At 44.7% G+C, this 17,883-nt stretch overlaps 1 protein-coding gene across 1 annotated transcript in view; it reads right to left on the reverse strand.

Annotated features, from left to right (window-relative positions):
- The window catches only part of lingo3b (leucine rich repeat and Ig domain containing 3b), a 35,088-nt gene extending 17,412 nt beyond the window's left edge, over positions 1-17,676 (reverse strand). The window contains exon 1 of the mRNA XM_086203460.1: positions 17,480-17,676. The gene's annotated coding sequence lies outside the window, so the exon portion shown is untranslated. The remainder of the gene's footprint in view (positions 1-17,479) is intronic.
- Between the last annotated feature and the right edge of the window lie 207 nt (positions 17,677-17,883).

A 17,883-nucleotide genomic window follows, 5' to 3' on the forward strand; every position in this document is an offset into this window, starting at 1 on the left:
TCAGTCAGGACATTATTCTGGGTGAACTCCATCTCCTTGCCACTCTACGGGGTGGAAGAGGTTGGTAATGGCTGAGAGGAGGATAATAAACAAGAGCAGCTCCAAGACACAGCCTTGTTTCACCCCAATTCCGACCTTGAAAGACTCTGACTGGAGTCCTCCTGAGATGAGTCTGGCTTGCATCCCAATATGAAGTTACTCCAGGACGGCGTGAAAGATCAGGGAAAAACGAAGTTTTGCAAACCTGCTTCCAGAGCATCTCGCAGCTTACGGAGCCTTTGCCGAGGCTGATGTGCAGATCCACCTTGATTTAAAGATCCCCTTCATTTGAGAGTATTAAAACGCACAAAAATACTACTAACAAAAACTGTGATTTGTGTCTGACATTATTTGTGTAGAAGAAAAACACATCAAGAATAACTATGGCATTCAAATCCTTAAAATGGATCCTACTTGTCCATCTTTAATTTACACGAGACGTCTCCTATTTCGCTGTTCTTTGAGCTTTTTAAAAAAAAAAAAGAATTAAAGTATCATTTTTTAATGAATGGGCTTATGGTTGAGAGCTGCAGGCAGATACTGAGAGAGAGACTAACTGCTGATTTTGATCTTTTTATAGAGCGTGTTGACACGACGAAACAGGAATTATTTCTTGTATTTTGTGAAGTTCAAGAAGAGGAGACTTACTATTTACACGTATTGATATTTACCCTCCGTCGTCTGCTCCTCTGTTCCCTCAGACTCACCTGGCAAATGATACTTCACTCATTCTTTTGGGATATTTAATGTCTGATTTTTTATGACGATGCAACGTTATTGGCTGAAGCCCTAAAAAAAATAAATATTTGAAGTCAATTACAGTGACTGCTGGTTCTGAAGGGACCTGGTGGTCTAAACTCATCAGGAGTGAAATATTTTAAACACAAAGGGCGTTTTCACTCTCTAATCACACTAAGTGAACGGGGATCTTGTTTTACTCCAAGGTCTGGCTGGTTTAATTAGCTGTAGCTATTCTGATGATGCTCACACCCCGTGGTGTTCTGACCTGTTTAGCTCTGGCTCAAACCTGAGCACATGTCTGCACATACTGGGAGCACAGAGTCACACACGCACACACACAGATAGTGTAGTAAACAAACAACAGAGGGCGGCGGGGGGAATCGAGCTTATTAGATAGTTAACCTTGCCTGAAACCGTACGTTCTGTGCTCAGCTGTTATTTCTCATTCTCATTTCGCTTTTAGAACGTAAATCCATGTACACTATTTCTACCGCGTGACATCACACTATCCCATCCAAGCCCGAATGAAGTCATGGGGTCTGAGGGTTCACGGGTCACAGCGTTATCGTAAATCTGTAGCCCGGTGATCATTTTGGCTCAGTCGACAGACATTGGTGACATGCCGCGGCTAAAAGAGGAACATATTGGCTTACATCCCGTCGAAAGCCACCCGCACGTTATCACCAAACTGAGGTTTGTTTCAGCGCTGGACATATATTTGCTTCTGTCACCTTTTAAAGTCCTCAAGAATCACAAAAACGTTACTGTTGATGACAAATAAAAAGAGGTAATCCAACCAAAAATGAAATTCGAAGTCATTGCTTACTCCCCCTCAGACTGATGGAAAGTCAAGTTAAGTTTCTAAGTCCATAAAATATTCTTTGAGTTTCGTAGGAGAAAAGTTTTGCAGTCATGCATTGAAGACAACTGATTTGAGTGGGGACCAGTTTTAATACATGGAAAAAAATAAAGCAGGGGAAACCAGTGTCAAAGTGTGTATGACAAACCCTAAGAACACACAACGTTGCTATTTAATGATGAATACCATAAACACTTATGAAATCTTCAAAACTCCCCCAGCTGTAGCAACTAAAGACTACAAGTTTGAAGCTTTGTTTGTTTGGGTTATTCATTTTTATAATTTATGATAAGATGTCTCACAGTCTAACGTTCTCAGCTGAGGCTCCTCTAATGTGTCAGTGAGCGGTGGATCGCGGTCGCAATAATATACGCCTTTGTCCGTTCTTATCCAACAACATCCAGATTGGGGCGCATCACTACCACTGAAACACTTTTGCTTGTGAGGCAACACTCCAGCAGTTGCACTTGACCCTCCACTGGCACGAGGGGAAGTAGCTTACGGCAGAGTTTTCATATGTGAGTGAGTGTTCCCTTTAAGTGCAGAACAAGAATGAGAGATTTTACTCATCTCCATTCAGCAGTGTTGAAAAGAATCCTTTTCAACAGCTTTTTCTACTTTTTAATCCAGAATGGGAATTTGCCTCATCAGCAGGCTGGATGGAGCTGCTACAAAGTGCAAGTCTTCATGTCCTGACGTACAAAAAAATAATATAAATAAATAAATAAATAAATAAATAAATAAATAAGATCACTTTTTTTTTCCTGCTCCCTTCTGAACCGCTATGATGTGTTGGAAGAGCGCGCGTCCGTCTCTGTGTGATACGACTGTATGTGCGCACCAAAGGTTTTCAGGAATGATGAAGAGCCGGCTGTGTGGATCAGAGCTTTGGCTACACGCCAGCTGGTAGGCAGAAAGAGGACTTAGGAATCATTAAGTCTGCTACGTGCACTACTGAAGCTGCACAAAGCTGTGCAAATTGTGCCTGTGCCTGCACGCGCATAAGCCTGTGTTTACATGGCTTTTTATAAGTGTGTTGTAGAAAGGCATTCAGTGTGGCGATTGTTTATCTTGCGCTCTAATTAACCCGTTAGCTCAGAGATTACTACACGACGAGCAAGAGCCAAAGTTAAAGGGTTAATCGTAGCAAGGGGATAAAAAGACAGATCTTTATTCATACGTAACCTTTGTGTGATACTTAATCAAACTTGACCTGTCTTAGAAGGAAAAATTACTCTGACACAAGCAGACACCACATCATTTTGAGTGGCAGACACGTGATTTAACAGTCTGGAATTAGTCCTGCCCTTTGGGGATCGGTGACCTTATTACTGACGTTGGATTGAAATGACTCATTATGTCACACGTGCCTCCAAAAAGCTTGGTCACCGCCATTAACTGAGTTTGATCAGGAGAGAATTTTGAGGGCCGTGTTGATAGACGAGGCTTCCTGAAAACATCTCCAAACAGAAGGCTCCGTCATCATGGTCTTGATTACCGGCAGTTCATGTCTCGTGTCATTTCCTTTCTCGAGTCTAATGAGTTTCCAGATAGCGACATGGTCGAGGTAATCCCACCGGTTGGACATTGGGAAGTTAAATCACGTTTGCTTCTCAGCGCAGCCGCTGATTGTGATGATAGCCGAGCAGTATGTGGGCAGAAAAAAAGGAAAAAAAAAACGTTTCCCAGGAGACATTTCACCTGAAAGGCAACCGGGCCGTTTTCGCCCAGTACAGTTCAGGGTGTATTTGTGTGTGTGTGAGTGTGTATGAGGTGTGGGAGTGAATTTTTATGTCCCTTTTGGCATCAGAAGAAAAGAAATGAATTCAATTCTCCAGCTCGTAAGAAGGGTGAACGCCAAACAGGGAATTTTAAACCAAGACAGCCGGCGCCTGCTCGATATACCAGGGCAAACAAGAGGCGGGTGCGGGGGGAAGTGTGATGAAAAGAAATTGTGTGTGTGTGTGTGTGTGATTGAAATAGAGCATAGAACTGCATAATATGACTACTATGTGAGCGATTTGGCTATCTGTGATGGATGAAACTGCAGGAAAAGAGTGAGCGTGGGTGGCAATCTGTCACTAATGATGGAGGAAGGTCAAAGCTATTCCACAGTTGAGAGAATTTAATGATGCAAATTAGGCTTGACGCTCAGTCAGGCGCCACCAGAGAGGCCGTGATGATGCTCGATCACACACATCAGCGACATTGTCTGAAGCCGACTGAGCATTTAAAAAAAAAAAAAAATCACACACGGTGTCAAAATTTAAAATGTAGTGAGAAATATCACATCTGTCCGCAGACGAAAGGCTATCGCTGGCTGCTACGTGGCACAAACACATAACTGGCAGTGTGACAGGTAAACAGTGAGAAAAAGAAATGAGTTGGAGGGAGAGATGATGATGGGGGGGGGGGGGCGACAGCTTTCTGTCCTCGCTCTTTGAAGAGCAGCATGGTGCCACAATCACACGGTAAGAATTTCAGATGAATATTCACATGGCTTTAAGCTGAATCCATAAAACCATTGCGAACAAATCAAACTCAGGCTGTCAATTAAAAAAAAACAAAACAGGAATAAACACATGCAAGAACATGACAGCAAGTCAAGACGATGCAAGTCCGCTGTAAATAAAACATCCACGTAAAGAGATTTTTTGGTGGAAATGTGGCGTACAGCGGGAATGTGGAGGCCGCTGATACGCATACATGACAGAGAGGCAGAGTAATTGCACAGCTTCGTGGATAATAGTGACCCTGTTAGCCTGGAAGCTTATTGGCTGTCTGTATCTCTGATTCTACCGGCAGAGCCAATGGGAGCAGTCACTACCGTCTCAGATGTAGGGATGAAGGGGCAGAGAGAGGAGAATGTCAGAGAAATAGAGGTAAGAGGGGAAAAAACCAGAACGGATGACGTGGGGAGAGAAATGGAAAGTGACAAGGATGGAGATGTGGGATAAAAGAAAGAAGGGGATGTGGAGGGAGAGAGCGGAATCCTTTGTACTGAGGAAACAAAAGCGACAATCCCAGAGCACCGTTCAGCTCGTGGTGGTACAACAGTGTGTGTGTGTGTGTGTGTGTGTGTGTGTGTGTGTGTGTGCGTGTCTGTGTGTGTACACGTACCTTGCAGCTTTGTGTGTGTGTGCGTGTGTAAAAATATGGTCCTTCATAGATCACGAGGTGAAGATCACCTTTCCAGGAGCCTTTTCTCACCAGAGATCCCAGGGGACGACACACACACACACACACACCACATGTATGTTTACCAACATATAGCTGTGAAGGCTTTGTCAACATGGTCGAGCAAGATGGAGAAAAGCAACAGATAACCAAGAGGAGGAGGAGGAAGAGGAGGAGGGATCACCGGGGAGGAAGTTTCTGGAAAGGTCATAAAAGCACTCGAACAAATAAAAGATGCCAGAGGAGTGAAAATAAGGTAAAATAAGGGAAAGGTAGGAAGAAGGAGGAGATTAAATGGTGGGAGAGAGTGTAGCAGGAGCTCTGGGTGATAAACAGGTTGCCTGGAAGTGGAGAACTCTGTTGATTGACAGCCGACTGGAGATGTTATTAAGACTATCTGGAAGAGAAACACTGAGATAGCCTGTCATCGCTAACACACACGTACACCCACATGCACACACACTAACCTGGATGCAATTGCTCAAAAACCTGAAAAAATGATGCTTTTTTTCTGCAAACAGATTTAATGGGTATTCACTCTGAAAGTCGAACAACCCTGCGGTAGAGGGGTGTGTATCGTCTCCAGCTCACGGCGGAGCAGCATGGGCCTGTTCTCTGTTGGGCTGCTGGGGCGTAGGATCTGGGCGAATCTGAAATTTGCATTCAGGAAAGCACAAATTGTGGACGTGGCTGGGCTTGTTTCTATTTGGCGGAGTTGATGAAAATAAGACCAGTCAGTCAACATCCCGATCAAGGGTAGACTTCATCGGGCAAGGAGCCGAGGAGCGGAGCATCAGTGGGGACTGAGAGGAACATGAAAGTTGACTTCGACTGAAGTTCCCGAAGGAGATATCTGCAACTCCCCTCGGTCAGACATCGTCCTGTGGTCCATCTCTGCCGGCGAGGTGATCGTAGCTGAGCTCTCCCATGGGAGGAAGTCACGGAGGCAGATTTGACTGGAAAAGAAAAAAGTACATCGAGCCGTCCGAGGTAAGGCATCAACCATCCTGGTGGAAATTCTACCCAAAAAAATCAACCCAATGATTCCGGAGTGTCCGTGTAATTACCGAGTCCAGAGGTTCTTGTGGAGATGGAGGGAGACCACTGCACTGACAGACTGGGAGCTTCACACAATATCCCTCATATGAAATGTCTCATATGATATTTCCCGCCGCTGTCAACCTAATATCCATAAGACAGGCGATAACAGCCTCTCGGAACTGCAAGACGGCACTTACTTGCCCATATATATGGATGATATGTATGATGATAACATCCTGTGAAATAGCATGACAGCAGTGAAACTGAGGGGCGAGAGAAGCCTCGCAGCTGGAGACTGATTGAACTCACCGGGGCAGGTAAGACGCATCTGATAGTGCATACTGTTTAGCCCCCAGGCTTTGTGTCAATGTTCCTGTTATGTTAGCATAACTCATGGAATTGCAGGCCGAAACGTAGAAAAGGGCACAAAAAAGACGAAGACTGCAACGGACCAAACTGTTCCTCTACAACACTTGGTATCAGAGGGGGTAATGTAGCTGGAACCCTGATCACATTACTGATAACTGAGAGTGACATTCATCCTCTGGTACTTCCTCTGCTCTGAAAGAATTGGAGATGGCTGCAGGAATGTCATTATCCAGAGCTAAACCCGGATAAGAGAAAGCCTTTGCTACTGATTTTTCAAATCATTTTTTTCCACTAAAAAGTAACTGTAAAGTGAGCGATGGCAGACGAGCTTCCCTGAGAGATTATTCAAACAGTCCGAGGTCCTTGAGCTCCTAAAGGAAGCGGTGGGACTGAAGACACACAGCAATGATGGGATTCTCCCCAGGGAGCATCCGGTTAAAATTCAAGGACTCTCTCAGTCTCTCATCCCCCCCCCCCCACCCCCCAGTGAGGCCACGGCTGAAAAGTTTCAATGATGCCCCAGGAGGCCGAGAATAATCATCCAAGTGTGCATCTGCGTCTATGTGTGTGTATCCAAGCGCATGATTGACCTTATGTGCAGACAGTCCTCGTGTGTCTGTGTCCATGAGAAGATCACGTTTGTAGATGGAGGTGTTTGACCGCTCGCTGGACTCTGCTCCTCCCTCATCAGCAAATCGGTTGCTCCATTATTTTACCCCCTAAAGAGACTGTCTGATGTGCAGCAACAAGCCTTTTAGCCTCTCTTCAGTAATTTCCTCCTCTCCAAGTATCATACAATGCCAATGGAGAGCGTGTAGAACTCATTTCAGGCTGTTCAATAACTGTCATTCCATGTCGAGAGCACCAAACATGGAAAGCGAGTGAAACAGAGAGAGAGGGAGACGGGAAGTGCTGGGTGATGAGATCAATGACTGCCTTTCAGGGAGAGAGCAAGTGGAATAAACTGTCTGTTGCATGTTATGCCATCAAAGGCATTCAGGAGAAATCTGCAAAACAGCATTCATAATCACCACGACAACCTTGGGGACTGGTACTGGAAGATGCACAAACCAATCAACTCACATACTGAAAAGACAGCAGACTTGACACACGCACACACACACGCACGCACACACACACACACACACACGTGGGTTTAAACACACACACACATACACATACCCAAGTATAAAAGAAAACCCAGAACGAAGCTGACTTTATCCAACATCAATCCCATCCTATCTACTTAGTATGCAGTCCCTCTCAAGGACACGGAAGACAGAAGAATCTGCGCTATCTTCATATGATAGTGCAAGAGGAGATGGAGAAGGGGGGGGGGGGGGGGGGGGCGCGAACGCTGCAGGAGAAGCTGCTGACAGCTCCCGCTTGAAAATAGCCTGAATAGTGTGACTCCAAAATAATTCCTTTTTCTCCCCGATCCTAATTTCAACCACAGTGGCTGAATTATTCATTCTAGACCGATGACATGCAGGGAAGGGGACAAAGAGTCGTTGCTCTATTTTGATTCACATAATAAATTCATGACTCTATGTTTAAAAGGAATGGAAGGAGGGAGGGGCGGGGCAGCTGAAGGTTCAGGTCAGAAAGTGTGAAAGACGAGGAAGTATTGAGAATGTCCGAATGTTTGGAGATAAACATGTTTGAGCAGCCTCTCTGTAAAAATATACACGCACACACACGCCAGCTGAGGTGACACAGCGCATTAACCTGCGATGAGCAGTGAAGGGAGTTGACAGGCCGTGAGGGGAGCCAAAGCTGAGATTGAATAAAAGTTTATGAATAGTTTGTAGGAAGCAAGGAACCAAATTAACCACATCAGGACAGACAGGAAGATGAGGAGCAGCTTGCCAAAAGCTTTTTGTCTTCTGTAAAGAAATGACAGTCACTTTCACAAAAAAACTAAATAAATCAAGGATGCTGCATCAGTCTAGCACGCAACAGTCCAACATCACTCATCAGTTAAATTTGCACGTGTGAGCTACGGTTGTTTGGTTTCATGATAAGCGAAACGTTGAGGTGAGAGGCTCATTTTAGGTTTTTCAACATGAGATATGCACAAAGAGATAGCTGCAGAGGTAGCGAAAGCCTTCTGCTTAGCTTGTTCAAAGCTTTTTAGTCTCTCTGCGGCAAAAATTCAACTTTCTCCAACATACTCGACTGTCTTCGGCATATTCTGGACTGAGTTTTGCAGCGTTTCAGAGAAAATGGAGGTTCTTACAGGAATGAATGCGATCCTGGTTGTGGAAATAAGGAAGCGCGGTATTGCGGATGGCCACTGGCGTGATAGCAACCATAAATGACAGCAAACGCGGTAGCATTTATGTTTATGTTATTTAGTCATTTCATCTAAGATCAGTGTGTCTCTGTGTTTTTCTTCTCTTAAATCTACAAACCAAACCAAGTAGAAACCAAAACAGTGACCTACAAACCGAACCGTGGGTTTGCTGAACCGTCGCGGCCCTGATGTAACTGCCAGCTGATGCCCTCCTGGCTGTCTCTGCTTTACCTCACGAGTAAAAGAGGATGCTATGGCTGCAGCCTTTCTTCACTACCGCTACCTTGCTAAAGGGCAACAAGTCTCCGACCAATTTAAAACAAGTGAAAAACAGAGGTCAGCGCGCAATGGAGCACATGATTCAAGACACTTTTGTCGTATAAATGAGCAGAGAAGCCAAGCAAAGAATGATTTCATTTTAAAGCGGCTAACCTTTAGCTGGCGAGGGCTATTGTACACATTTACCCATTGACTCAGCGGCTGCCTCTGCGGTATACATGACACATATGAAAGGACAAAGTGCCACATATGTGCTGGCCTCTGAGTGAGTCCCACATGGCTCTGGTCCTGCAGGGAGGGTGTCACACACATGTGTGTGCGTGTGTGTGTGTGTGCGTAGGCAATCCGGTGGTGAACAGTCCCCAGGCTTCTGCGAGCCTGTTTGTGTAGCAGCGAGGCAGAAATAATGTCTGAATCTGTGCTCCCTCAGAGCAAAATGTGTGTGTGTGCGTGTGTGTGTGTGCGTGTGTGTGTGTGGAGTAGGGGGTCATTGCTGAAGGACATCAGAGAAATCTGTCCATCTACATTCACCCAAACGTAATAGTCCTACAGCACTGTACATTACACGTAATCTCTGAAAATCACTGCAGTTGAGCCTCCGTCAATGCAACATAAACACAGTTTCACCCTGACCATGTAAAATTGATTTCAAATACACCAAACATGTCCTTTCTGACCCCGTTTGTTTTCTACAGTATTTCACGCACAGCATCACATTTTGATTTCTGTGGGGAGCAGTGAGCAGCGATCAAGAAATGATATTAGAATCATTAAAATGTAATTCTGCAGGATCGGGCTACAACACTCCATCACTGCTTTCAACCAAGCCTCGAAGCTGCAGGAAAACATGGTTTGTACGAACTGAGGGATCCGAAGAGAAATCGATAGCATAACAGCTTTCATTGACAGAGTTCTTACAGATCAGAAAGCCGTTCATCTACTGAGAATCACACATGAAAGAGTGAAAGAGCAACTGAGAGAAAGAGGAGAGGAGACAGATTGACCTTATGTGTGGAAAGAGCATGCACACGCATTCACATGCTGCTGACACTTCAATCGTGCACTTTACCAGGAGTCATGTGGTTAGAGTTAATGAACACACACACACACACACACACACACATAGAAGATGGGAGGAAAGAGAAAGTGAGAAAATGAGAAGTGGAGTAAAGAAAGTAGGCACGTGGTCATTAACAGATTAATAGAGTTGTACTATTGAAACGTGGGGTGATAATTTAACCTGCATTAACATTCAATCAACAATTATGGGCAAGGGTGCAATTTCACTTACAGACACACACACACACACACACACACACACACACACACACACACACACACACAGGGTAATCTCATTGACCTGTATTAACATCGTAGGGATGAGAAGCACAAACCAAGAGAGACTCAAATGACCCACATCAACATTTAATGAAGTCCGAGAAACACAAGATCTTAATTCAAGCACATCAGGTAATGAAATGCCTGTTGTGGGGACACACACGCACACACACACACACACACACACACACACACACACACACACACACACACACACACACACACACACACACACACTGCAACAGGTAATAAGAGGGATACATTTTCCCCTCAGATTTTCAGCGACACTCATAGATGTAGATGCAAAGAGAAATGCACTCCAGGATCAGACCTTCACCGGTGACCTGTCTCTCCTCCTGGGACGTCTCTGAATAGCAATGTGATGTCTAATAGAAGTCAGCCAGACAGAAATGTCACTCAAGTGATAGTTAAACACCGGCAGAGACAGCAGTTTCATCAGCTGACCAGAATAAGCCGCGAGGGTTCAACTGCAATTACAGGTTGCCATGGTGATGCCAACTATTATGTGGAAGCACAGATTGTATATAAATATTGACAATGTTTCTCTGCTTTCTCCTACAAAAATTAAGCTAAATAAATCAATTCTGGATCCAAACGCTAACACCTGGAGAGCGCAGTTGTGAGTACCGCAGTACAGTCTGTGGGTACTTCAGGGATACACAGACAGTTACGTGTTCGTTCACTGCGGACAAACCTTTTTCTTTTTAATTTAAAAATGTTGAAACAAAGAATTATCCTAGCGATAGGTTACACATCAGAAAAAGAGTTTCAAGAATGTCTCACCCTCTTTTAATATTAACACACACGGTAAAAAGGAAAGAAAAAAATTACAAGACTTAAAAATAAACCAGGGTTAAGAGACAGAAATCCTTGGGTCTTTTTAAAAGCCAGAATGACACGAAATTATGTGTGAAGAGCGCGCAAGAGGTGACATAAAAACAGTAAAAGCGATCGGGACGCAATTAAACAAGGATACACGAGGAATAATCTGATAACATGAGGACAAAGCATTTCCATTATGAAGCTCAAAAAGTCTCACTTAAAAAAAAATACAGATAAAGAAATAATACAATAATAATAATTCGATAAAAGACACTCCTGAGCAGGTAAGCGTGACTATGAGTGTGTAACTGCGCTACGTCTAAGCCTGGCTACATTCAGGCAAGGCTACGCTGTTCAACAAAAGGGAGTAAAATTTATAATCATGATCCATGAATTATCATAGCAATTAATACAGCGACCAGAAATCTCACAGAAATGACTTCGGCTCTAGGAGCCAATTACTGCTTTTTAAAGGAGCTTTGAACCGCAGCAGCCGTTGACTGGGATGGAATGTACTGGAAGCCATTGAAGAGAAGTCAGTGCAGCCAGCTGGAGAAAAATCAAGGACGCCGTGTAAATGAAATGACAACCAAACCAGAACCATCCTTTAAAATCTGCAAGATACCAGGGAAACAAAGACTTAAAACTCCTTTCAGTCTTTACTGCAATGGAGCTCCGCTTCCCTCCTCACGCTGGAAACAGTCCAGTGCCGCAGTTGCATCTGAGCCTCTGCGAGACGCTTTTATGTGCTGGCAGCATCTATTTTCTTTACAAATAAGATGAAGTTTAGCATCAATAGCACTTAGCATCCTCTGCATTAGAAAAAAAAGCTTGCAGAGCGCACAATCAGTTACTGCTGCTGAGGAGGTCACGTGACCCCCCCCCCCCCCCCCCCCCAGCATGAGCTGTTTGTAGTCGAATATCTAAAACCAAATGGATGATCTCTAATGGAAGTTGGTGGAAAGACTGATAATACTACAATACTACAATTTGACACTCCTGGGTCCTGAAGAATGTTCCCGGCAATCCATGAATATACTGCAGTTTCCAGTGGTATTTGTCCGGATACGACATTGATGAATAAAAATAACTTTGTAGTAGATGGAAAAACCTTTTATGAATCGAATTGGATTAGAGTTGAGATTCTGAACCCATGTAACCTCCTCACGAGTATGAGGTACGAGTGCTTTCAACTGCACTCGTGATGCTCTCAGTTGAAATGGTTGAACTTCTCTAGTTGTGACACCTCCAAGCCTGTCAGGGGCTACGTTCACACCGACGGCACTATTCGGATATTGACCCAACTAAGATGAAACTGCACCGGCACAAGATACCTCCATGTTGTCAGGTCATAGTTGAGCAATCACCAGACAAAGATAAGGAGTATTCACAAGTAGTCGCATTGTTGACATGCGCTTTAGACAAGTATACATTGAAATCGCACTCTGAAGTCCCTCCAGGGTTTTGCAGCATTTTTGCAACATTGCCAGCAGTCAAACTACTTTTTGACACATGGTCCAAACTCCAGTGAGAGCTCCAAAAATCAAGAAGTCAAGACAATTCAGAAGTTACAACCCAGTTATGATCTAATATTGAAGGATTTCCATATTTGAAATCAAGAGTAGCGGGGTGTCTAGCAATCACATTCAGTTTCGTTACATTTCTTATCAGCTGGACTTCCCAATGATTTAAGACCAACAAATGCATCTCAGGACGAAGACAAAAATGTTGCATCTTTTTCTTTAATTTCCAGGTCCTTCGATCAACACCGACTCACTGACACGTTCCAGATTTAGCGCAGGAGCAGCAATGGAGCCAATCGTCCGTAAAATGTTGCCTGAACCAACAACAACTGGGGCAGAGACCTGGTTCTGTGACGGGCCCCCATAGGTGCTAAAACAGCCTGCATCTGTCATTACTTATTTACTTAAATGGGTTAAAAACAATACACAGATATTTTTTTTTCCACTTGCTTCCTTAAAACCTGTGAAAGAACATTTACTGTTCAAGGCTGAGCTTCAAGGTCAGTGCTGCTGCATGCTGTAATGTGTCCACTGTACCCAGACGCTGTGTTCACTACATTTACATGATCCCTGTTACATAAAGGCGCTCTAACAATAATAATAACGGCAGATTCTTCATTTAGCAGTTAAGTTTTTATAGATTTTCCACCGCTAAATACATGTCATCATCAAAAGAGGTGACATAGTAAACCGCCATTCTCAGCTGCGGCAAAAAAGAAAAAAAAACACATGGTGGTTGTTTTTGACATCAGCTCAAACTGTTTTCTTGGTAAGCAACAGTTATTATATATCTGGGTGGGAACCGAGTCCGACCACAGCGGCGTTGAAATATGGGGTTGATTAAACCCTCAAGCGCTTTGTCTGTTAGCCGGTAGTATTTCAGCCATTTGAAAAGGAAGATTCAATCATCAGTGAATTCCATCTGAGCATTTAGAGGTTGAAAATGGCTCCGGGGATGCTTGTGTCAGACTGAATAATGAAGCAAAGCTAAATGCTAATTCATTTTGAGTGTTAGGAGAGTGATATCAGGTGACCTTAAAAAAACAACAACTTTCCTATCAGGCCCGTGCAGCTGCGAGGGAGTGACAGACAAACAGGCAAATGAAATCATGAGCGGGAGAGTGAACAACACAATCTGAAGGCCTTTGGAGGTCACGTGTAAGAAAATGCAGACCCGGGGAGTAAATTAAAGTGAGCGAAATGGGAAGTAAAAGGTCACGGAGTGGAAAACAGAGAGGCGCAAGAAACAGCGAGATTAATCTATTGTGAGGAGGATGAGGAGGGAGGTCAGGGGAAGACAGCGCTTTGATTCTCATCTGCTGGTTATTTGTCGGCCTCAGACTGAAGCCCGTTAGTTTACACTGTAAGACCAAACAGCTTCATGTGAGGACACACACGCTCAGAGGTAATATTTCACTCTACACGCTGTCGTGTTGGATCATACCAGGAGCAAGACACTTACATTCAGTTTTCTGAGCCACCTCTGATGCAACCACGAGGCTCTGTATTGTAATTCACTGGTATTTTATTGTGTGTGGGAATTGCCATGGAGATTGTGTGTGTGTGTGTGTGTGTGTGTGTGTGTGTGTGTGTGTGTGTGTGTGTGTGTGTTTTAGTAGCTCTGGGCATTGTGTGTCTGTCTTTGCCCTTGCCCGTGCATACACCTCCATCACCAGAACAGCAGTAATCTACCATTCAGGACATTCACAAGGTCGAGCATCCTCCACTCTCTCTCTCTCTGTCTGTCTGTCTGTCTGTCTGTCTGTCTCTCTCTCTCTCTCTCTCTCTCTCTCTCTCACACACACACACAGACATCAAAAGCTCCTTGAATACGCCCACATACCCTCGGTCACCTTCCAAATCAAATCCTCTCACTACAGAGCTCATCGTCTTCCTCCAGTAGAAGTCCATCTTTCTGCTTCCAGCCATCTGCTGTGCAGGAAGTCCCTTTTTCCTTGAACTCGTCACTCCTCAGACAGCCTTGTAGAACCTGGCTCTTTGGTTTAAAGCTGCGTCCATCACCACCTTGGCTACATTCAGGTTAATTGCAAGGATTTCTAAATGCAGCAACATTGCTAAAGACTTCAGACAGACAGAACCCCAAACAGGTTTTCAGTAAACGTGGCAGAGTGAAAGTGTTGCTGCTGCTCTTGTTGATTTACAGTTGAATGTAACTCCTAGAAAAACCAGCCGGACCTGGATACATGTAGGTGGACATGTGTTGATGAATGACACACACGATTATCATGTATGTAAGGCGGCAGTGATGATTGGGCGTGTGATTGATTGGTCGAACGTGCTCGTAAACAGGAAGGAAACCTGTTCAGGATTTAACGTCGAGGGTTTCATTCCAGATTCAGGTTTTCAGCATTTGAATCTCAGTAGTGGACGGACCAACATAGTCCTGCTGTAATTACCTGTTAGACTATAGACTAGGAAAAGAGACCAGATTGTGACGACCTACATATCAAAGTATAAATTCACAGTTTAAGTCCACATATTTAGTGGTTTAGAGGAGTTGTGATGAGGTTCATGGTCAGAACAGTAGCAGGTTTTCCATGGAGATTCATTCTCTGTCAGCTGAGAGGACAATGGATTTTTTTTCTTACAGGTGAGTCAATGAATTCATTTTTTTCTCATCAGCGGAGCACTGATGAAGCCTGATACTGAAGCGGATCTCATGAATCCAGACCAGCTAACTGGCCCCCCACTTTTTTTTGCCCCTCGGCAAAAAAAAAAAAAAAAAGTAGATTATAACTGGAGACATTTGATGGCCCGTATACCATCCCATTATTTACATTAGCGTGCTACAGTAATAGGAACTCTATGAGTATATCAAGCTGAAATATCCCCACACAGATTTAACTCGATGAATGTTTATTGTTCAGATGTGTGATTAACGGCAAATAGATGCTGATGAAACAACCCGACACGTCGGTTGAGCCAGAATTGGTTGGAATGAAGAAGAATTGACGGATTTTTCTGAAAACTTTGTACGTAGACCAGACCGACCGGAGTGGCAATGTAAAGAATGATGCCAGCAAGGTCTCTCTGGTAGAAACCCTCCAAGGAGACCTGTTCGGATGTGCTGTATTCGCTCCTCTGCAGAAGAAATGGGGAGGAAATGCAGCAGTCAGTCAACGGAGGAAACTAAGAGGGGAGCTCATTGGTAGTGACCAGCTACAGTCCTGAAAGGTCGAACCAGAAGTGGAGTTCTTGTTGCAAAAAACCCCCCAAACAAAACAACTCATCTATTGTCCAAAGCACAAGAGGAGAACAGCCTCGGGACTGATTGGTCCAAATCTGAAATCTTTGTCTCTTGCAGGAGGCAGGTTGTTGCCTGGAGGTCTGCAGAGTTACGAGGATGAATGTGTGGAGGCGTGGTGGAGGTATGGCGGAGGATGCTCGCAGGTTAGGAGCTGCATTTCAAATAGACTGAGGGATTGAGTGAGTCCATTCACTGCTGAGAAGTACAGGCTCATGTACAATAAGTTGTGTTGATATCAGTGTTTGTCCCAGACCAACTTGCTTCCTATAATCACATTCGTGTGTATCTTTTTTTGTATGTTGCGAATTTCAGCCTGCCTGAAAATGATCACTCGGTTGCTGCGGCCACTGGAAAAAGACCTCAGGAATCAGGAGCTGTCAACACGGAGGCCTAACAGTTTCTGTCTGCTTCTGAACTCCTTCTGTCCTTCCATTATTCCCAGTGTAGGGAACATTGCAAGAAAGAGAATACATGGTTGCATCATTATAAATGAGACTTCGGGAAGAAAAAGGCAGGCGAAGGAAGTTTTTAAATTGGGTGGGAATATTTTGGGGAAAGCCCACAGGGAGTGATCTGCCCACCAGCTTTGTCTAGATGAAGGTATTTTTGTTGCTGTTTTCATTGAGGCTGCAAACAGTGATAAACTTAGAAGCCCCAAACAAGTTAATGAGGAGCAGGAAATAATGAGCTGATAGCGTGATTACAGCCACATTTCTTTTGTAGGCTGTTTGAGGCCCCTTAGCTGTTTCATATTTCAGTTCTGGTGAGAGCAGCTAAACGTAAAGTGGCTGCTGTGTTCAGTGACCTCACCGACGCGCTTTGCTCAGGTCCAGGCAACCATCAGGAAAATCGCAGTGAAATCACAAGCCATTCTTCACTTTGACTTGTGAGAAAAGTATCGGGCCGCGCGATCGGGTGAGGTAAGTGAAGGCATTCGCCAAGTGAGAGAATGAATCGGGAGATAGAATCAGGGGGAGGGGAGAGAGGTGACAGCCTATAATTGGAAATGGAGACAGACGGAAGATGGTGGAAAAAGAGAGAGAGAGAGAGAGAGAGAGAGGAGAATTATCGCTACCTCTCATGCAAACCTGCCATCTGAAGCCATGTGCACTCTGCCACAGCGTGACACAACACATGGCCACGCATGTCATGTTTCCACTCATGGCATCCTGCAGTGCAGTGTCGGTAAGCAGAGCTAAACATGTCTCCCGCATAAACAAGTGCTATCTTCAGATGCTGTAATGGAGCAATGATTTATGACAGAACAGAACAAATAACTCAAGTTAATGTAATTTGCCCCCACATAAACAAGTGTGGAGTGATGTGATTCTTGTATTTTCCACCAGAGGAGGTGTGTTTGCACACACTGACAGCTTACAAAACCAAAACCCATTAAGAACTGCCTCCAAAGACATACATTAATATATAATAGGATGTAGATGAGCAGGCAGACACCCCCCCCCCACACACACACACACACACACGCACACAAACACAATCTCTCCTACTCGCTTGCCTTCTTTTGCTGCAAGTATGTGAGAGCAAGTAGGGAGACTTGTCAGGGTGGTTAGTCGTCAACCCCGAAGGTCTGCACACTGTTGCGTTTCTAGCGCTCTAAAAATCCCAGAGAGGATTCAGGATAAAATGTGCACCTATATATATGTGTGTGTGTGTGTGTGTGTGTGTGTGTGTGTAGGTGAGCATACCCAGGGCTGAATCGAGGTCCCTGGTGCCTCCTCATCTGTCCAGCTGTGTGTGAATATATTGGCCGTCCTCTGTCTCTTCGGGCTCACAAGTTGCCGAAAGTGCTCCACACGTGCTGACCCTCCAGTCCTCAGGTCTCCCTCGGTTTCACACTCCTGGCATCAACAGCTGTAGCGGACCTGCCACTCACACCCCCCTCCTCTTCCTCATTTACCCTCCCTCCCTCCCTCCTTCCCTCTGGCAGGCTCCAGTGTACACACCTCCTTTCACTCTTGGTTGTACCAGAACAAGAAAGAGAATCCAGAAGGCACAATCCAGACGTGCACCGAAGGGGAGCTCGTGAGATGTTCCTCCCCTTGAGATGGTGCTCGTCAGCGGGTGAAGGTGCCCTCCAACTCCTGCCGTA

This window comes from Aulostomus chinensis, chromosome 5, assembly GCF_037954235.1.
Source record: "Aulostomus chinensis isolate RoL2024-O1b breed Wild chromosome 5, RoL_Achi_v1.0, whole genome shotgun sequence".
In the NCBI taxonomy this organism is placed as follows: domain Eukaryota; kingdom Metazoa; phylum Chordata; class Actinopteri; order Syngnathiformes; family Aulostomidae; genus Aulostomus; species Aulostomus chinensis.